At 39.0% G+C, this 22,395-nt stretch overlaps 1 long non-coding RNA gene across 1 annotated transcript; it reads left to right on the forward strand.

Annotated features, from left to right (window-relative positions):
- The first annotated feature begins 35 nt into the window (after nucleotides 1-35).
- LOC130456511 (uncharacterized) lies at nucleotides 36-17,656 on the forward strand. Its single transcript, XR_008915497.1, has 2 exons — nucleotides 36-360; nucleotides 11,853-17,656. It is a non-coding gene; the product is annotated as an uncharacterized LOC130456511 (long non-coding RNA).
- The last annotated feature ends 4,739 nt before the right edge of the window (nucleotides 17,657-22,395 follow it).

Below are 22,395 nucleotides of genomic sequence, written 5' to 3' on the forward strand. Positions count from 1 at the left end.
CCCGTTCGCCATCCTCTCATTGGAACTAGAGCTGACGTAGCCCCACCCCCTCTAGATACCATTGGTGGAAGAGTCGCGCGGGAGATTCGAGAGCTGAATGGGGCCGCGCGCGCTTTCCCGGGTCTGTGGACTGACCGGGAGAACTTCCTGCTACGCATCTCTGCGGCCCAGGGACCGACGTCAGAGAAGCCGGGGCATTTAATTGTGCCCAAGAACTGCCGGACTATACAAGGGACCAACCCTGAAAATCGCTGCCTTCTTTGGGCGGAAACCAATGCCCTCCAACAATCCGAGTGACCTGTGCCCCTTTCTACTTCCATATACTGGCAATAAAAGTCTAAACTATATTAGAATTTCCTGGTAAGTAACGACGGGAGGGGAAAGAATAAAAGTGAGATTTTTTTTTCTCCAAAAGTTAACATTTAAAAATCCAAGTGGTGCTTGCGTATGTCTGGAGAAACTTCCGTTTCCGATTGAGGAATTTTCCGTGAATTGCAGTTGCAGAATAAACCATTACTTAGGAAATAGTAAACTTTTCTAACATTATTGAAGTATTGTAAATCTGAATCCTGTGGACTAGGATTAGAAACCTCAGGGATCATCTTTACTTTCTGCATGGCTTGAAGCAAGTTACTCTCTCTTTCTAGATTAATCCTGTTTTTTTATGAATCACGAACTAGTAAAGTGTAAGGGGGTCATTTCTAAATTCCCGCCAGGTTCTAAATCCTACTAACCTGCTTCTTGTAGACAGTTCATCCCCACCCCCACCCCCTTTCAAAGCTTTTTCCCTGTCTTGCTAAAGTAACAAAAGATTTCTACACGGAACTTCTGAAAATGCCAGTAAACCGTGCCAAGTGATACGGAATAAGAATGTGATTTTGAAATTATTTTAAAGTCAGCGTCATCTTGCATAGAACCCTTGGGATGCCCTTGCTAATCCACAAAATTCAAATTAGTCTTGGAAATCTAGAGCGGGAAAGTCTCTTAGATTTATAGAATTAAGAGTAGGAAAGGAATTACTTCTCCCTTCTACCCATATACTTCTCTGAAATAAATCAGTAGATGCAGTTTGAAAATGTAATGTCTATTGTATTTGTCAGACTAAAGTTGCCTTTTGAATTGTATACTCTGGTCTTCATATTAAAGAAGAAAAAACACATTATTTGAAGCCAGCAAACGCTCTTGAAGATAATTCCTGAGAATTGTTAAAATTCTTCTTCTTCGTGTATTTAATAGAGTACCATTCACGAAGCCATACAAAATAGACAGCAATTTGTATTTTTTTACCCCTACCAAGGACAAAGGGTGTGGTTGGGAAGGAAGGAAAGGCATGCTTTGTTTTTTCAAGTGGTTTTTATGATTCATAGAACAGTCAGTACATTTTCACTTTGCAAGCTGAAAAACCCTAGTTAGGAGAAGAATAACATAGAAGCCAAAACTATAAGGAACTCCACATAGGAAAGAAAAAATAGATAAACTAATTTAACCGAAAGACTTCCCAAGAACAAGCATTCTCAGCATTGGCCTAGAAATACACATGGTTGTTTTCTTTGTTTTGTTTTGTTTTTTTAAGGGCTACTCAGATAACATCTTTTAAAGAATCACCTTTACCACCCTCCCCCTTTTGATTCTGGAAAAGAGGGCATCATTAGAATTAAATTGAAGAATCTAATGGGAGTAAAAGGATTAGAAAGAAGAGATCAGATTAGAAACTTTGCTAAAAGCATTGAAGCTGACACTTGCTCTCACTTCTCCCATCCCCTTTAAAAAAATTCTCCACTTAACAATGTTTTATGTAGCCATTGTAAACCCCAAACCACTTAAGCTATAGAATCACCCTGTTTTATCTTAACATGTATAGTATATATAGTTTATCTTATTTAGAAAACCATTTATACTTACACATTTTATTCTCACAACAATCATTATTATCATATTTCAGATTAAGAAATTAAAGTTCTGAGAATTTGAATGATTCCTTCAGTCACTAGAATCAACAAATAGTAGAGCCCTTAGATTCTTCAATCTTCCTTTCTAATCTCATTCCATTATCCTAATAATACAACATTCTGTCTCCATCCATTCCCTACTTCCTAATCCTGGCTCTGTGAAGATTCCCACCTTCCTCATCTACCTTTGAGGTAAACCTTTCTACAGTCTTTAATGCTGAGACCTTTGGTTCCCTCTAGCTAATGGGTAATAATAGAGTACTTGCTTCAGCAGCATATATACTAATAGGTAATAATAATAGCTAGTATTTATATAAAGTTTATTATGTACCAGGCACAATGCTAAGTGCTTTTACAATTATTATCTCATTCAATCCTCACAATAACCCTGGGAGGTAGATATTATTATTCTCATTTGACAAATGAAGAAACTGAATCAGACAGAAGTCATACAGCTAAGACATGTCTGAGACCAGATTTTAAATCAGGTCTTCTAGACTCCAGGCCAGCCACCTAGTGACCCCTATATGGCATATATTGCCCAATTATAATCTTAATGTATCCATATCAAAACATTTTTGAGCATACTTATTGTATCCATTTCCCCTCCAATGGAATACAAGTTTCTTAGGTCAGAGGCTTTTGTTTTTTATGTTTGTATGCCTAGAACTTAGCACAGTTACTGACACATAGTAGTAGGCACTCTACTCAATATTTATTAAATCATTCAAAGATGAAATGAGACTACTGACTACTTATAAACTTTCCCTTAGGAGACTGATTTTTCAAATTTGCACAATAACCACCTCTGTTAGACAGGTCCAGAAGAAAAAGGTTAAGAAAAGTTTCTCTCAAGCTTCTGTTATTCATCATCAACTATCTTCTGGACAATTCATTGTTTATGAACCATGAAAATCTAGAACTCACTTTGGAGAATATGAGACTCCTTATCTTACTCCTTCCCTAAATTTACTCCTCCCCTTAACTTCCAAATTTCTATTAAAGGTGCCACAGTGTTTAGTGATTCACAACCACCAAATTATTCCCAACTCTTCCCATTTCCTCATCTCCTATTTCCAATCAGTTGCCAAATCTCCTTGATAATATTTCTTCATCATCCCTCATATCCTTCTATCTCCCCACTCACATCATAAATAATTCAGACCTTCTACATCACTTCTGGCTGCCTAGTTGGTAAATCTGGCTCAAGTATCTCTAGAAGACATAGTTGCTGTTGTTTAGTCTTTTTCAGCTGGGTCTGACTCAGTGACGCCATTTGGGATTTTCTTGACACAGATACTAGAATACTTTTCCCTTTCCTTCTCCAGCTTTTTTTGCAGATGAGGAAACTAAAGTAAACAGGGTTAAGTGGTTTGCCCAAGGTCACATGGGTCTTGAGTTCCAAATATCAAATTATATATTTATATGAATTTTATAAAGTTTATGTATATAAAATTATAACCTCAAAGAGTTGCACAGGGCACTAAGAGGTTAAGTGATGACTTAGCTGGGAGCACACAACTATCTAAGGTCAAAAATGGACTTGGGTTTTTCTGGCTCTAAAGTCCAAAGTCCTAAATTCACTAGGCCACAATGCATCAATGATTTCATTATATACATATATATAAATTAAATAAATTTAAGTGGTGGGAAACTACACACAAAAAGGTCCTGAAAAACAATGGGGGTAGGGATGTGGGGAGGAACAAAATTAGGAAGGAGAGAGTAGTGTACCATGTATAAATAGGGACATGATTTTGAAGTCAGGAAGGGAGGGATAAGAGCTGGAATTATAACTCATCAATAAGAACAAGGGAATGGGAGGGCCATAAAGAGTTATTATAGGAATAATTGGATATTCCAGGGCAAAGAGGCCTTAAGCATGATGGAAGTTCCAAAATGAGACAGACGGGTAGGAATATGGTTTTGAAATCCAGAAGCCAAATTATGGGGCTGAGAGGGGGATGAAGGGCAGCGACAAAGTGGAGACTCCAGGAGAAACTCATATCTAGTCCAATCCTCTTGCTTTTTTACACATGAAGAAACTAAGGTCCAGACAAGTGGCTTGCCTGAGATCATATATGTATAAAGTATAGATGTTAGATCTTAACTCAGGTCCTCTGACTCAACATTCAGTGTTTTTTACACAGGCAGTTAAAGGGTACAATGATTAGTGTTGGCCCTGCAGTCAAGAAAACGAGTCAAAATATGGCCTCAGACACTAGCCATATGACCCCTGAGAAGTCATCTAACTGCCTCAGTTTCCTCAACTGTAAGATTTTAAAAAATAGGGCTATTGTGAGGATCAAATGAGATATTTGTAAAGCATTTAGTACAGTGCTTGGCTCTTACTAATTTAATAAATGCTTTCTTCCTATACACTGTACTGTAACACCAAACTATTATTAGGCACTTATCAAGTAAAAATTACTGCTCTGAGTGTGGAGGAGCTACAAAGTTTAGATAAGATACAGTCTCTGTCTTCAAAGAAATTATAGTTACATTGGTAACTATTCAATTCAATTCAAGCATTTATTAAACTCCAGACCAAACTTTTCAAAACAGTTCCTGCCCTTAAAGTTTATTATATTATACTGGCGGGAAACAGCAGGTACATAGTTGAGTCAATACAACGTATATGAAAATTAAATACAAAGTAATAGGAAAGGGGGAAGAAAACACTGACAACTGGGAGAATCCATAAAGGACAACTGTAAGAGAAGGCATTTGAGATGAGCATTAAAAGGAACAAGAGACTCCAAGAGGCATGTTCCATCTCTCTTCTCCATGCCTCTGGTCCATCTGTGTCCCACTCTCCCCACTGACATTCAACAGTCCCTAGCTTCCTTCATGACTCAACTTGAAAACCATTTTTTTTTTAATAGGCCTTTCCCAGTCCCCTCAGGTGCTGGACTCTTTTCCTCCTGTCTAAGGCAATTTTTCATTTACTTTTTATGTATCTTATATGGAACTAAATCATTGATGCCTTGTGGCTTAGTGGATAGAGTTGACTTTGGAGCCAGAAACACCTGAATTCACTTTTGACCTCATAGAGTTGTGTGACCCCAGCCAAGTCGCTTAACCTCTCAGTGCCCTGTATAGCTCTCTAAGATTATAAATCACAGAAGTGCCAACCTGTATTGATAGATGAATTTTCCTCATCTAGAAGTTCCCTATCTATACCAGTGAAATCATGGGTCTAGTTCCTGTCTCTCTACACTCACTTTTTTATCTTGTTGATTCTCTCACTAGAATGTAAGCATAATGACAGACACTGTTTTTGCCTTCTTTATATCACCTAGCACTTAACCCAGTAAGTAACATACTAGTTAACATACATAACCTAGTAAGCACATAATTAAGTGCTTATTAATTCATTGATAGCATCATTAAGATCAGAGAGCTAGAAAGCATATAAGATGCCACTTAATCCAACCTTCTCATTTTATAGATGAAGAAAAAGAAGCTCAGTTTAGTTAAGTGACTTTCCTATGTGATATATAGCCTATGGGAAGGCATGGATTCCTCCAACTCCAAGCTCTGGGTACCTTCCAAAATTTGTTATTATTGAACAGTTGTTTCAGTTGTATCTGACTCTTTTTTACCTTATATGGAGTTTTCTTGATCAAGATACTAGAATGGTTTGTCATTTCCTTCAGATAATGTTATAGACAGGAAAACTGAGGCAAATAAGATTAAATAACTTGCACATGACTAGGAAGTGTCTGAGACTGGATTTGAACCCAAGTCTTCCTGACTCAAGTCTTGGCACTGTCCACTGTGTTACTTAGCTTCCCCTCCAAAAATATCTTGTATTTATTTTACATATAGTTCTAGAAACTGAAAATTTAAGATGTCTTAGGGACATTCATGGTAAATCAAGTAGTCTATTGGTGATATAAGACTGGAGCTCCTGAGAGAGGCAAAGTCTGAATATGTAGAATCGTCTGCATAGATGAACTCATGGAAGCTGATGAGGTTAAGAGAGGAAGCAAACAGACTGACAAGGGAAAAGAGAAGAAAAGCTAAAAGACCTGGGGAAAGGAGGGAGTCTGGCACGTAATTTGTCTAATAATAATAGCATGTTTATAAAGGACTTTAAAGCTTACAGGATGCTTTGCCAAATCAAATCAAATTAAATTCCTATTCAGGTATGAGTTGAATTATATAAACTTAGAATTCCCTTCCAGTTTTCAGAATCTATGATTTTATAAGGGTGGAATTTAGCAGAATTTGTCATCTTTGATACCATCATATTCCAGATGAAGAAATCCTGATATGAGGACATTCAATCAAATTGATTTTGTCCTTAAGAATATGAGGTGGTGGTTGTTCTATTATGTATCGGTCAATCAATCAATCAACAAACATTTATCATAGGAAAAAGAATTTGTCATAGGAGAGTCATCTGTAATCAGTCATCAGAGGGTAGGCCAGGACATTCTCTGAGTAAGAAAAACTACAATGAACTCTTCTGTGAGTGAGAAGTAAATAAGTAGAGATTTTTTTAAAGCCCCAGACATAGACAGATTGAAGGAAAAATATTTGCTACTCCACTGTTATACCATTTATCATCCACCATGAGGTGACTATCCAAAGACATCATCCTATTAAGAAAGAAAAAACAAGAATTTATTAATCACTTTTACTATGGCACTGTACTGAGCATTTTATACTCACAAAAACCCTGAGAGGTAGGTGTTATCATTAGCACCTGTTTTATAACTGAGGAAACTGAAATAGATTATGTGACTTGTCCAAAGTCACACAGCTAAGTACATATCTAAAGTCACATTTGAATTCAAGTCTTCCTTACTCCAGGCCCAAGATTCCATCCACTGTATCAGCTGGTAGCCCAGCTGAGCAGAGGAGCTAGATCATGAAGCTATCTTCACATTCCAAGTCTATTTATCTTTCCACTTTATCACCATTTGAATTCCCCTGACAAACACAGATTGCAGCCCTTTTACAATCCAGTGATTGATCTTCAAGGTTTCTGTGGCCAAAAAATTAATTAGGCTACTTGGGTACTAGTAGGCAACTTACTGACAAGCTTCTCAGAGTATAACTGAGAGTAAACTTCAAGTGATAGATATATAGTTGGTTACCAGCCCATACTCAAAGCCTTTTCAGCTTCCTAGGACTTGCACATGTAGCTTCCAGAATTTAGGGTCCCCTCCATATTACAATGAGTTTTCATAGTAGGACTTCCATAGAAGCATTCTTTTATACCACAAAGTAATGTTGGAATAAAAAATTAGGATGGAAGAGAAGGAAACACTGTACTCAGAAACTAGGCCAGATCTGCACTGAGATAATTTTGAGCAAATGTTGTCTCATTGTCACAGCCCATGAGAAATTGAATTTGGATAGCAGAGACGTTCAAGAAAAGTTGAGAAGGCTATTGACGGTGAAAGGCACTATCTGTAAGCATATGATGGATGGCCAATGAATGAGCAGTATCCAAAGAATTTTTTCCATTGATATCTATGTTGTAGGCAGCTAAGTGGCTCAGTTAATAGAAAGCCAGACTTAGAGTTGGGAATCTTGGGTTCAAATCTGACCACAGACACTTCCAAGCAAGTCATTAAACCCCCATTGCTAGCCTGTACCATTCTTCTGCCTTAGAACCAATACTTAGTATCTATTCTAAGGCAGAAAGTAAGGGTTAAAAAAAAAGACATCAAGTATCACTTGGCAACTGAGGAGAACTTAAGGCATATGAGGTTAAATGGCAGTGGCAAAGAAATGAGAGCAAAATTAGAAAAGCCAGAAAATGATATTGGTTCTAAAAATCTCAGTTACAGTAGAGATATAGGCTCTCCAGGGAAGTTCATAACATTGCTTCTCTAATTAGGTCCCAAAACATAAGAACAGCACTGCTTTGAAGGGGTGTAAGAGATGGAGGAGTAAGAGAAGGACTAGGATGAACTTGGAAACCTTAAAATCCGTAGCCTCCTTTACTTTTGTCTTGCAAACCCCAAGCTCCTCATTTGAATCCTGCTCTCCCATATAGTGAGTGCCATGAAGAATTTGACTTGTTAGAGTTCTGCATATTTGTGCCAGTTTTTCAGTCATCAATCAAGATATATACAGTTCATCAATTTATTTTTTAAACCTTTATTTTCTGTCTTAGTAAGTACTTGAAGACTTCCACTCAGTTGCCCAGTTCATCAACTTAAAAAAAAAAAACAAAAAAAACTCAACTCCCATTATTATGACTTCCTTTCTTAGAAGGAACTCTCTAATCATCTTCCCCCTCTTAGAATCCTTGTCTACCTTCAGACCTTAGCTTAGGTGGCTCTTCCTCTGTGAAGTCTTTCTAGATCTCCACCTGAAGCCCATGTCCCCTATTTCCATTGTTCATTAGTTCTCTCTCCTTTCAATTGCGTTATATTATATTAATTTGGGTATATGTTGAATTTTACCCTTTCCTAGAAACTGGTAGAATATAAGCTCCTTGAGGCCAGGGACTATTTGGTTTTTACATTATACTCCCAATTCTTGGTGGCAGGGTTTATATCTAGAAATAAGGAATAAATCTGATTTCATTGGTATAGGAAAATTCAAGGGAGGGACTCTCTACCAATGTAAGGTGAACCTCTGCAGTCTTAGAAAATTAACTAGAACACCATGCATAAGGTTATGAGATTTACCCAAGATCACACAGCAAGTAAATGTCCAATATTGGATTTAAATTCAGGTCTTTCAGAGTCCCCATCCAGCTGTCTATACAGGATGCCACTTAGCTTCTTATGTGTCTCTCAGATACTCCCTGCTATCTGCCACATTAAAAGCTACTCTGAATCTGGCCAATCAGCAAATTCAGAATCCTAATAATTGTATTATTACTAAGTCCACAGCTCTCTGTCATCCACAAGAAGAATATATGCAACTTCTCAGACAATTTGACAGTTACTAGACCATCAGCAAATGACCTGATCTCCAAGAAAACAGAGACCATCTCTCATCCTCTCCAGGACCTGGCATAGAACTCTGTATACAGCAGAAGCATACTAGATACTTTCCATATTTGCATTTGAAGGATCAGATTTTCCCTAGTTCTATTAGCTTGGGGGAAAAAAGTTGATATCCCACTCCAATTTTTCAATTTCAATATTAATAAGTTGCTTCTTGACAGTGGGTCATAGCTCAGTGTCAAATAATGTTACTAATGACTTCATTTGAATGGCTTTTCTTTGATAAGTAGAGCTGTCTGTTAATTTATTGGGGAAATTTCCAGGCTGTTAAAGAAAAAAAACCAAACTAGTCAATAATGATGTACTGGACCCCTAGATAAATAATGTCTAAATATATAATGGTATAATTAGTGATGGAAAAGAAAGAACAAGGTTATGGGCCTGGGTGAAATATAGCCAGAAAGATGATGAAAGTGTCTGTGCTAATCTCACTACCCACACATTTCAGGTAAGTAATTGCTGTAGGAAGCAGAGAAGCCTGAGCTATATAAATCAGCCTCACAAAGACATAATGATGAAAAATTATTAAAACTGAGATGCTTTAAGCTGACTCCATCTCTACCACCTTTTGTGATGGTCTTTTTCTTTTAGCTCAGTAATTTTTCACTCTCTTAGCTTATCTAAATTTATTCATTTAAAGTACATTCATTTTCTGTGTTTCTAATTTCCAATGCTTTTCCATCTCTCCATTTCCCCCCCTTTCCATTTAGCTTGTCAGGTGAAGCTTGCTTCAAAAAGAAAACTTGGCAAAGTAGATGGATAATACAGACATGTAAACAGCTTGAGCCAAAACCAGCCTAGGCAGAAAGAGAAGTGGCTCCACAACCCAAGCCTACCTGAAGGTTTTCTTTATTTGCTTTCCAATAAGCCAGAGGCTAGAGTTGTTGGTAGCTGGATTTTATTGTAACTATAAACATTTGTTTTTCTGTAGTACTTGGTGATTTCCAAAATGCTTTCCTCATAACTACTCTATGAAGCAGGCAGTGCAACTATTCTCATCCACATTTTATTGACCCCTGACTCATCATGGGGTAAGGTGGACCCATCCGTTTTTGAAGGTATACCAGTACAGTACAAGAAGGTCCTACCAAAATGGAATGGCCCTCAGTTTGGGCCTGGCAATAACCTGTGTCCCTGACATCAAAGAACCATCATAAATTATTCAAGAGTGTCATCATAGGAAGGTTGACCAAGAAGGGTTGAACTGATTTTGGCCACACTAACTCATTAAGTCATTTTCTAAAGATAAAGGTTCTTAACCTGTTTTAAAATATTTTTTTTTATTTTTTTTTTGAAGGCAGCTGGGGGCTCAGTGGATTGAGAGCCATGTCTGGAGATGGGAAGTCTTGAGTTCAAAATAGGCTTCAGACATTTCCTAGCTGTGTGACCCTTTGCAAGTAACTAAACTCCCATTATCTCTTATCACTCTTCTGCCTTAGAACCAATACTTAGTATTGATTCTAAGATGGAAACTATAGGTTTAATTTTTAAAATTTTGATAATTATATTTCATTATAGTTGGTTTCTTTTATAATCTTACATGTTTCATTTATGCATTTAAAAGCATTATTCTGAGAAAGAGTCCAAAGATTTTACAATACTGAACAAAGGGTATCATGACATAGTGAAGGGAATAAAAATTACCAACCCCTTGATTCCAGAGATTAGAATCAATCAGTATTAGACAAAGGAAGTCATTAATCGAGGATAATGATTAACAGAATTATAGTAACTATATTTTATAAAGTTAATAAGCAAACTGAATGTAATATATTTAGCTATTTCTCTGTAACTTTCTATAAGCCAGCATTTTGCAATAGAGGATGGCCCCACCCAAATAGAATGCCTGTGCACCATAAGCAGAAGGGTGTGACTCATTTGTGGGAAGGCGAGCATCCTCTAAGTGGAAAGATCAAAGGCTCATCTTTTGATCTTCTTCAGTGAAAGGCCTCTAGGTCATGGCCTCTGAGCAGGTGCTTTAAATGGAACTGCCATACAGGGCATATCCCTTTACTATTATTTGTCTTACTGCCCAGGGCATGTCAGGAGCAACAGGGGTGGTCTTGGACCATGCGACCTGTCCTTTTGAGATCTGATATGACATAACATTAGGGCATATAAGCAAGGGAAAACTCCCAATCAATTATTTTGGGTGGGAGGAAGCCTAATGATCCAGCCTTGCTGAGTGATACCAGTCTCTCTCAATAACCTGTGACTGGCTTAGAGTTTGCCTCTTTGTTTATTTCAGATTGACTGAAAAATATTTGTCACAGAGCAAGGTTAAGAAACTCTCTTCCAAAGTGCAGCAGAACTGTGGCCCTCTATGTTACTCACACAGGTGAAATCGTGGTTCTTTTAGCTAGAGCTTAAGGACCTGGACTTCTAAAAAATGGATGAGGAAACTGGAAAGTAGAATTGATCTTCTCACAGTCACCAGATCATCAGGAGCAAGCTAGAGATCTGGTCCTCCAACTAATCTAGTTTGCACTGCTTGTCCTTTAGGGCTGGATAGCTCCCAGAGACTAGGTCTCTGAGGCATAGCACAATCAATACTCCCATGTGTATCTCAGAATTACTATACATTGCTTCACATGTTAAAAAAAAAAAAATCAAGTAGGACTGGAGCTGGGGCAGAATAATTGTCTTCCTGTCCAGAGTCATTCCTTCATAGTACAATACCCTGGCTAGAGATCTGCTACAATAGACAAAAATAGATGGGTAAGAAAGGAGAACATTCCCTGGGTGAATTAAGAGATGATTAAATAGCTTGGTTCAATGAAGCCTCTGATACTTTTCTGCCTAATTACATGTCATGCAGAAGCTTCTTCTTGTCCAATAGTTATATTTTGGGGTTGATATAAAGCCTTAACTAATGAGTCTAATTTGAGATCATTTTTTTTCCTCCTGATTTGATGTCTACCAGGCACCCTGTGGTGAAAATGGCTTACTAATCATGTGTAAAAGTGAGGATTCAGGACTTCCGATCAAGATGGCGGCTTAGAGAAAGCTAAAGTTCAGATCTCCGGAAAACCCTTCCCGACCGATCTCAAACTATAAGCTCCTAAGGCGCCGAAATTCAAGACGATCAACAGCATAGACCCTGGGAACCCTCCTCCTGGACCTGGACCCAGATCAAAAGGTACGGCCCCACTCAAAAGCCAGAACCCGAGATCACTCAGACCTAAGGGGTAGGAGCGCAGAGTCCAAGGCTCAGGGAAGCCGCAGCCCCGCCCTGCTCAGAGAGCAGGGTCGTCTGAACAACAACCCTCAGGGCCTTCTATCCGAGTCCCAGTGAAAGTCACTGCCCTCGGAGCTCCCCCGGCAGAGAGCAGGGTCGAAACAACAGCAACCCTCAGGGCTGGCAAGACAGCCTCATGGGCTGGATCCTGCTATCCAAGTCTCAGTGAAAGTCCCTGCCCTCGGAGCTCCGGGAAGCCGCAGCCCATCCCCTGGCAGGCTGACGAAACAGCCTCACGGCCAGCTATTCTGAAGGCAACTTCCGGAAAGCAACCCGACCCAGAGAGCCGGGGGAGAGTGTGGCCTCCTGGTCCGACCCTTCTATTCCAGTTCCAGTGAGGAATATTCAGTTTAACCCAGGGAAAGCTCATAGAACCGACAATCTGCCCAGGACTAAAGCCTCTGAACACCAGACAGAGATAAGAAAAACTAATCCTCCACATTCAGAGATGGCAAACTCCACAGAAGCACAGAAGCCCCAAAATACCAAGAAAAATAAGAAGAAAGGGGCGACTTTGGACACATTCTATGGAGCCAAAATACAAAATACAGAGCAGGTAGAAGATGATATACAAGAAAATGCTCCAAAACCTTCCAAAGGAAATGGAAACTCTCCACAAACACATGAAGAATTTGAATCAGAAATGACCAAAAAGATGGAAGCCTTCTGGGAGAAAAAGTTGGAAATAATGCAAAAGAAATTCACGCATCTACAAAACCTGTGTGACCAAACTGAAAAGGAAAACCAGGCTTTAAAGGCCAGAATCAGGCAGCTGGAAGACAACGATCGTGTAAAAGAGCAAGAATTAATAAAGCAAAGCCAAAACACCAAGAAATTAGAAGAGAACATAAAATATCTCACCGACAAGATGACAATCTGGAAAATAGAGGGAGAAGAGATAATTTAAGAATAATTGGACTCCCAGAAAAGCCAGAAATAAATACCAAACTGGACATGGTGATACAAGATATAATCAAAGAAAATTGCCCAGAGATTCTAGAACAAGGGGGCAATACAGCCACTGACAGAACTCACAGAACACCTTCTACACTAAACCCCCAAAAGACAACTCCCAGGAATGTAATTGCCAAATTCCAAAGCTATCAAACAAAAGAAAAGTGAGGATTCACTTTTGCAAACCAGCATTTGCCCAGAAGACACTAGCAAGCCAAATAAAAGCAAGACTGACAAGTTTCTATCTTCCTCCCTTCTTTGCCATGATAACTTAAAGGTTGCTTGCTTGTCAAGATTAACAAGATAGTGGCAGCTAGGTAGTACAGTGGATAGAGCTCCAGGCCTGGAGTCGAGAAGACCTAGGTTCAAATCTAGCCTTAGATACTTCCTAGCTGTGTGACCATGGGCAAGTCACAGCTCCAATTACCTATCCCTTACCACTCTTCTATCTTAGAATCCGTACTTTGTTATCAATTCTAGGACAGAAGGTAAGGGTTAAAAATGTTAACAGGGCAGCTTCCTTACATGAAATAAACTGAAATAACTCAAGTCTATTTGAATATAGCCATCATAATTTTCCTGTGAAGTTCCAGGCCCAAGAAAAAGGAAGACTTACAGCTCTATAAGTGCTCAAAGAGGGCCAGTGTAATATGGAGGGGAGTATTTAATGTAAGTTTTCTGAAATGCAATGATTCAGGGTTCTATATCTGGCATATAATCACTGTGTGACCTTCAGTAAACCATTTAATCTCTCTGAGTTTCTGCCTATTGGCAGCTAGGTGGCCCAGTGGACAGCACTGGGCCTGGAGTCAGGAAGATTCATCTTTCTAAGTTCAAATCTGGCCTCCAACACTTACTAACTGTGTGATCCTGGGCAAGTCACCTAACCCTGTTTGCCCTGGTTTACTCATATGCAAAATGAGCTGGAGAGGAAATGACAAAGCACTTCAATATCTCCACCAAGAAAACTCCAAATGAGGTCATGAATGTGACTGAAAAATGACTGAACAATAAGTCTTCAAGTCTTCAGCTGTCACTTCTGTTTTCAGCTCCCTTCCCTTCACATGGACTAGAGGTGAGCAAGTCTGAAAAAAGGATATTTCCAGCTTCATGAGTTGGGAAGTTCTGGAGGATCCAAGTCAGATGCCAGCTATCCAAGTGGGAACAGAGTTCCACAGGAGTATGCTTGTCAGAAGAGAAGATGACTGGGGGCAGCTGGGTAGCTCAGTGGATTGAGAACCAGGCCTAGAGACGGGAAGTCCTAGGTTCAAATCTGGCCTCAGCCACTTCCTAGCTGTGTGACCCTGGGCAAGTCACTTGACCCCCATTGCCTAGCCCTTACCACTCTTGTGCCTTGGAGCCAATACACAGTATTGACTCCAAGACAGAAGGTAAGGGTTTAAAAGGAAAAAAAAAAGAAGAAGAGAAGATGACTCCTGCCAGGATTGGCCTGAGCCTGAAAGATTAAAGAGAACGATGCCCTTGTTGGCCAGATATTAAAACCTCAGAAGTTACTTGGATGGTGTGGGTCCAAGGTTAAAGTAAATATAACTGTTTTGGTAGCCTGAGAAAGTTGTTTTACCTAATACTCATACTTTATACCTTTTCTGTAAGGAACACTATTACCTGCATTTTGGGGAACTCCTAGATATGAGAAATACCTAAGCTTTGCTTTGGGGATTTCCCTGGACTTTGAGAGAAAAGCCTGACCACTTTTTTTGGACTCAGGCCAAGGACCAGGCTAGCTAAGTTTGGAAAGATTTCTCACCTGAAGATTAGTTGCTGAATTGGGGGGAAGGGGTGTCATAGCAACTCATTAAACTATCTGCTAAGATAGGAAGCAGTTGCCATCTACATCATCAGAGAGAATACCCACAATAATGGAATTAGAAATCCATTACATAAAGAAGTTAAAAAGAAAAAACAAAAACAAACCAATATCTCCTCATCCGCCCATCAGCATTTTATAAATAGTTTGTTTTAAGAAATGTCAAACCCTTTGTGACCCAATTTGGGGTTTTCTTGACAAAGATACTGGAGGGGTTTGTTATTTCCTTTTCTAGCTCATTTTACAGATGAGGAAACTGAGGTAAACAAGGTTAAGTGACTTGCCCAGGGTCACACAGCTAGTAAGTGTTTGAGGCCATATTTGAACTCAAGATGATGAATCTTCCTGCCTCTGGGCCCCAAACTCTCCACTGAGCCACCTATCTACCCTAGATCACTTAATGGAAGTACATGCTCTTCCTACTTCATCCTTGTAGCTGCCATTACTTTTGGAGTCAGGAGGTACACAAAGCGAGAGAGAAATACCCATTGAGAGTTGCTCTCTCATCCTAGCAAGTACATGTCCCTCAGTTCAAAGGCAATATGAATGTCTGGCTCCATGAGAAGTACCCCTTTCTGACAAAAGTCCCGACCTGATCATTTTATTGAGTGGATTGGGGGAACTCACTTGTCTGAGTCCTCCTAACCAACTCCACCTCTACCCAGAACTGACCTTATTCATCCTGAGAGCAATTCAGGGCAGTCCCTATTCTCATCTTAGAATCAGAAAGACATGGCTCAAATACTTATTAACTGTGTGACTCTGGGCAAGTCATTTAACCTCTCTCATCTGTAAAATGGGGTTAATGAGAGTACCTAATTCTCAAGGATCTTATGAGAATCAAATGAGAACATGTGTAAAATACTTTGTAAACCTTAAAGTTCAGTGAAAATATTAACCATTATTATCCCTTAGCATCCCAAGCACAGTGCTTTTCACAGAATAGAATCATAAAATATTAACCTGAGAGGGACCTTAGAAATTACCCAACCCTCTCATTTTACACAAGAGGAAATGGAGGAATAAAACAAGTGAAGCAATATGCCCAAGGTTGAGCAGCTAGTTAGAAGCAGATGCACAAGTAGAATCCTGTTCAGCTGACTCTCAGACCATGCTTCCTCTCAACAAAGTTTTGCCCAAAAAGTGGGTGGGAGGAATAGACTGGAATAGCTAGGTGGCTCAGTGGATAGAGAAGTCAGGTCTGGAACTGAGAAGTCTTGAGTAAAAATCTGATCTCAGATACTTCCTAACTCTGTGACCCTGGGTAAGTTACTTAACCCCAATTACCTAACTCTTTATCACTCTTTTGCCTTGAAACTGATATGTGTTATTGATTCTAAAACAGAAGATAAGGGTTTTTTAATTAAAAAAAAAAAAAACCTCAGGAGCCAGGTGCTTTTATTATCCTCATTTTGAAGACGAGGAAACTAAAAGTAAACAAAATGACTCACTCAGAATCACAAAGCTATTGTCTAAGGTCAAATTTGAACTTAGGGCTCTGTGAGATTTAAAATGGTTGAGGTCTTAAACTGTAGTGATTAAAATAGTGGAAGATATAAATTGTGATAGATATAAGAGAGGGTGAGTAAATTTGACCGCAGAAATATGTTTCACTACAGTGTCTTGGGTTTTAAAATCAAATATAAGGTGGTCACCAGGGAAATGTTCCCAATTATTCAAATACCCAAGTCAATTGGGCTTTATAGAGATTTTAATTAACAATACAATGAGTAATCAAAGAGAGAGAGAGTAAGAAAGTAATAAGTATGAAGGGCCTCAAGCCAATATGGCCTAGACCTTAAAAGAGAAATCAGTCAGTTTTTTAACACTCACCACAAGATCTGACTAAACAAGGATACTAGTGACACCAGGCCAGCGTCCTTCCTCAAAGAGTCTTCCAGCCAGAGATTGTTTCAAAGGGCCTCTCTCAAGAGCCTCCAGAGCTACCCCAGAGGGACAGAGCCCCTCAGAGGAGCTCCTCAAGGAGCTCTCCTTCAGAATGAGAGTCAGAAATCGAGAACCCTTGCTCTTCTCTGAGCTCTTATTTTTAAGGGCAAAATCTTCTCTGTCACCTCCCCTAAGTCCTTACATCTACCAAATTACTGTAGATGTTTCTAAAGGACCGCCCATTTTGAATTCACAGCTGAGTAGTTTTAATCTCTTTAGTAAGTCAGGAAAAAATGCTGCTGTGTCGACAAATTTCATTAAGAAAAAACCTCTGAATAAGTTATCACCCTTTTAGGTTTACGTAGTTTACAAGTTGCCCCACCTTTATAGGTACTTAGTATCCCAATGTATCAATTCTAAAACAGTCATGACTCAAAGAACTTCCTGTCCCTTCCATAAGCATGGATCAAAGCACATTCATTGTTCTCAAGGAGCTCTCTGTCCTAAAGCAGTCCTAAGTAGGGTGGAGTAGGGATATTCCCAAGGCAAGGAGCCCTCACATTCAAGTAGAATTCTCACTATCTGCTAGGAAATTTTTTTAAGTAGAAGATTCCCCCATGGGGGAAACCCCTAACATTCATAAGTCTGAGAAATTTTGAGGTTTACAGCTCCCTGTCTCTGGAACCAATTCCCTATCTATTATACCACCTACCTAGAATAATAATAATAATACTTATATAGTTCTTTAAGGTTTGCCAACTCTCTACATATAATTATTTGTGACTTCATCAAAGAATAAATTAATGAATATGGTGTAAAATAATGGTCTCAAAATGGTTATTCTTTTTTGCATATCTCTATTTGATATTGATGGTTCATTTTAAAATGATTGTTTCCATAGGTATGTCCCTAAAGTTAAGTAATTCAGCTTATAGCTCACCATTTGTTTAGAATAATACCAAATATTTCTATTCCAAAATGATTGAGGGTCTAGATCCATACTCCTTAGACTTGCACTGCCAGAACACATGTAGGACCTCTCCTAAATCAACCCAGCCACATTATTTTATAAAACTGGCTTTGGAGAGACTTTCCAGCATGAAAATTGCTCAGCAAAGCAATCAAAATAGGCAAAAAAGAATACCATCATGTTCAGAAATAGAGCCCTTAGTCCAGTTTGGAACAAAGGAAAGATCAGTGGCCTAAGTTAGAAGATCTAGGTTTTAGACCCAGCTCTGTTAAGTGTCTTTGGTTGAGAAACTAAACTCTCTGAAACTCAATTTCCTTAACCAAAATGGGGTGGGAGGAAAGAAGGAAGGAAGGAAGCAAGCAAGGCAGGAAGGACTGGGGCCTCCATCCTAATCCAAAGTGGTACTGCCTTTTCCCTCCCTTACTTAAGCTATCTCCCAAAAGGAAAGATAGAAAGAAAAAAAATTAAAACAATTGCCATATGCCAAGCACTAGGGGTACAAATAGAAAAAATGATACAGTTCCTATTTTCAAAGAGCTCACCCTGTATTTGAGGGAGACAGCACATAAGATAAGTATGACAATACTGCAGATAAAAAGACCCCAAAATCCTAGGGGCATTGAACAGGGCAAATGGGGTGGTGCTCTGAATACATCAACAAGCCAGATGACAGTGCTCAGCAGTTCTGGAGGGTGTAGAGGCACATCAAGAGGTCAAACTCAGTAGTCATCTATTTCACTAAAAGTATTAGAGTTGGTGACTCCCAGACCATCCAAGCAAGGTGAGCAGCTTTTTTGCCCTTCTCAGCTGTCCTGGACAGCTGAGGGGGCAAAGGGAAGGCTAAGGAGAAAAAATAGTTCTGGTGTCCATTGGTCTATGGGATCAATATGAAATCAGAAATATGATATATTTTTTATGTTTAAATAATAGTAAACTTTCTCATTAACATCTTATTGGAAACAAAAAAAAAGGTTTAAAAAAATAAAAGGATCTGAATCTATTAAAAACCTCTTATGCTTACCCCCAAGAGTCAGAAAGGCCATGATTTCAAAGCTATTATCTGGTCACCTAGTAATACCTTAAGGAAATGTTGTCTGTAAGAATATCCTAGATAGACTCCCCAAAAGGCTTATCTCAGCTTCTTTCTGAAACTGGTGGCAGGAGGCCTGGAGAGATTAAGAATTTTTGGAAGAATTCCAGTAATATTCATCTTAGTCACTAAACATTTATTTTTAATTAAAGGATCATGTTCCATAGGTCACATCTATAAGAACCAAAATAGATCATAGGGTTATAGGATGTATAGATCCCATTTTACAGAGAAGGAAGTTAAGGGAGGGCAGCTAGGTGACTCATTGGATTGAGAGCCAGGACTGGAGACAGGAAGTCTTGAGTTCAAATATGGACTCAGAAATTTCCTAGCTGTGTGACCCCAGGCAAGTCATTTAACTCCAGTGACCTACCCCTTACTGCTTTCTTCCTCCAAACCAATACTGTAGTATCAGTTCCAAGAGAGTAGGTAATGGTTTAAAAAAAGAGAGAGAGAAGAAAGTTGAGGGGAAGTGAATTGTCCAAAGTCACGTAAGTATGTAGTGATATACCTGGACCAACAACTCTTAACCTCTTGACTCTAAATTTAACTCACTTTTCTCTTTACTATGATATGGCCAAGGTTATATAAGTTGTAAGTGGACATGCCAGAACACAAACTCAGGTCTTCAGATTTCATGTTCAATGTTCTTTGCCATTGTAATTTTCCAGTAAAAAAGAAATCAGTGTAATATAGTGGGAAATGTCCTTGCTATGTGGACTTAGGAAATGTCACTAAGCTGCTGAGCCTTAATTTTCATATCTGAAAAAATGGGCAAGATGAGCTCCTTAATCTAGATGATGACTTCCCATTTTATATAGTGTTATAGGGAGCCGTATTGGATAAGTAAAGCACCAAAGGGGGGAGGAGGGGAATGCAGGAGGAAAGGGAAGAAGTTCCTAGGAGTGCTGCTTATTGAAGTCTTGGGCCTTGGGCCTAAACATAGGGCTTCAATGACTTTTGAACTTATAAAATTATTCAGCTATAGAACCTATAGTGATGAGTATAGACTGAATATAGTGGTCTTCTTCCCAGCCTGGATTCACCCCAAATTTATGTCATCTAATCTCCACTGCATATGGCAATATATCTGCCCATCCTTTCACTGACCATCCCATTCTTATCAGTAACCATTTCAAATCTCTTCACTCCTTAAGTTCCAAAGGTCCTCCACCCCACACTTGAATTCATCCTTTGCCTTTCTAGGGGAAAAAAAAAAGCCTATTGTGAATTCCCTCTTCTCTCCTTCTAGAAAACTCAGAACCCTTCTTTATCTTTACTCAATATCTCCTTCTTTATTCCTTTGTCTGAGAAAGAACTGGTTCTTCTTGACCCAGTCCACTCCTACTCACAACACCATTCTGTCCTGTCTCACACTGACCTCAAGCTCTGTCTCTGTCTGTTTATCTGTTTCTCTGTCTCTCTCTGTTTCTGTGTGTGTGTGTGTGTGCACGTGCATGAGTGCGAATAGGTGTCTTTCTGTCTCTCCCTCTATCTCCCCCCACCTTTGCCTTCTCTCTCTGTAAACCCCAAACTATCATCCTACTATATGTCTTTTCTCTTTCTCACCAATTTCTATTTTTTTTAAAGCTTCCAATTCCTGATACCCCCTCCTTACCATTCACTCATTTCTTAACCCTTATAATTTTACTTCTGAAGCTACCATTTTACTGAAAATGCTCTGAAGTTACCAGATGGCCTTTTCTTAGTCTTCAGCCTCCCTTTCTATCACTTTTGATACTGATCAGCCCTGTGTTTTGGCTTATTCTAGTATCCCAGTCATTTATTAAATATTTATCCATTTAACAGATATAAAACAGCCCAACATATTAAATATTAAATAGTGGATCCTATAGCCTGCTTTAGAGACTAGTTATGGGGAGTAGAGTTAAATCACATTAGACCATGAATACACAGCACCTTTGTTCTTTGTTTTACTGTTCTTTCCCCACACCTTATGAGCTTATGGGAAGGGTAAACTCTTGGCCACTGAGGGAGGTTCTCAGAGCCTATGCAAGCCCCAGGAGGGCTTCTATCTCTCTAAGAAAAAAACTGGAAGGCAGCTATGAGATAAATCAAACAGATAGGGGTGGACCTAAAAGTTGCACAAAATAAAAGGAATTCTCTCCTTTTCCCTGTCAGTGATAATGCCCAAAGATTCAAAAGATGGATCTGGGCAATAGATAACATGATGCTTCTCCAGAACACACTGCCTTAGAATTCCTGGGAAGCCAGGAAAGCTTACCAGAACATGATAGTGATGGGATCTTCCTTATGCAAAAGAAGAAAAACATCTCTGAGAATTGCTGTCCTGCTTCACATTCCTCCCCTAATAACTGCATTGAATAGTAGTAGCACTGCTATCTCTAGACAGTGGAGACCTCAGTTAGCCATGAAGTGCATCCTTAAATAAATTTCATCCAGTTTTATAAGTTTTGTTAAATAAGTTCCTTCCCAAGTGTGAATGCTGATTTATCACTAAATCATAGAATCACTCATTTGGAGAGGCATTTATCAGCAAATATAGGGTGTGAGAATTTAATCAATTTTCCACTTCCTTTTAAGGATTCTTTCATATCCTACAAACCTAGAAGAATAGCACTAATTCAGATTGGTATCAGGAGTGGCCTAATTCATCCCCATCCCCATCCCCATCTCCTATATACTCTCTTACCCCTTGGTTTCCATGACATTTTTCTTTCCAGGTTCTACAGTCCTATCTTTCTGACTGCTCCTGCTCAGTCTTTGCTGGATCATCATCTATCCCTGCCATTGGTGTGGGTCTCCCAGGGTTTCATCCTGGGCCTTCTTTCTTGACATTTCTCATTCAGATATTTCATCAGCTCTGACAGTTTCAAGTATTGTCTCTAAATAAATGTCTTCCTGGTCTATACTTCCAGCCATGATCTCTCTCTTGAACTCAATCACTCACCATCAATCCTTGCTTGGTATTCATATGTGCCTCTTAAACTCAAAATGCCTAAGGCAGCACTTGTTATCCTCTCCCTAATTCTATACCTCCTCCAAACTTCCTTTTTTCCATTGAGGGAACCACCATCCTCATAGGTTTTCAAGTTCATATCTTAGGTGTCGTTTTCCTCTTCTTATGTCCTTCATATCCAAACGTATGCCAAATCTCATCAATTGTACCTCCACATCTTTTTTATCTGTACACTTTTCATTCAAACAGCCATTTCTTATGCTCAAATATGCATCATCTCTTGTCCATGCTATAATAGTCTCCTAATTAGTCCTTCTATTTCCAATCTTTTTCCTCTCCAATCTATTCTCTACACAACTACCAAAATAACCTTAATATATCATTCCTCCAGCTCAAAAAATCCTTAGTGCCTATGTAATAAAATAGATTGTTTTTAGTTTTGCCTTTAAGACTTTCAGTCTCCCACCTATATTCCCACTATTATTTCAGAGCCATCCTCTTTCTTGAACTCTACAGTTCAACTCAGAAGGACTAGTAACTACTTCCTGAACTCAGTGG

Source organism: Monodelphis domestica, chromosome 1 (genome assembly GCF_027887165.1).
Source record: "Monodelphis domestica isolate mMonDom1 chromosome 1, mMonDom1.pri, whole genome shotgun sequence".
NCBI lineage: Eukaryota > Metazoa > Chordata > Mammalia > Didelphimorphia > Didelphidae > Monodelphis > Monodelphis domestica.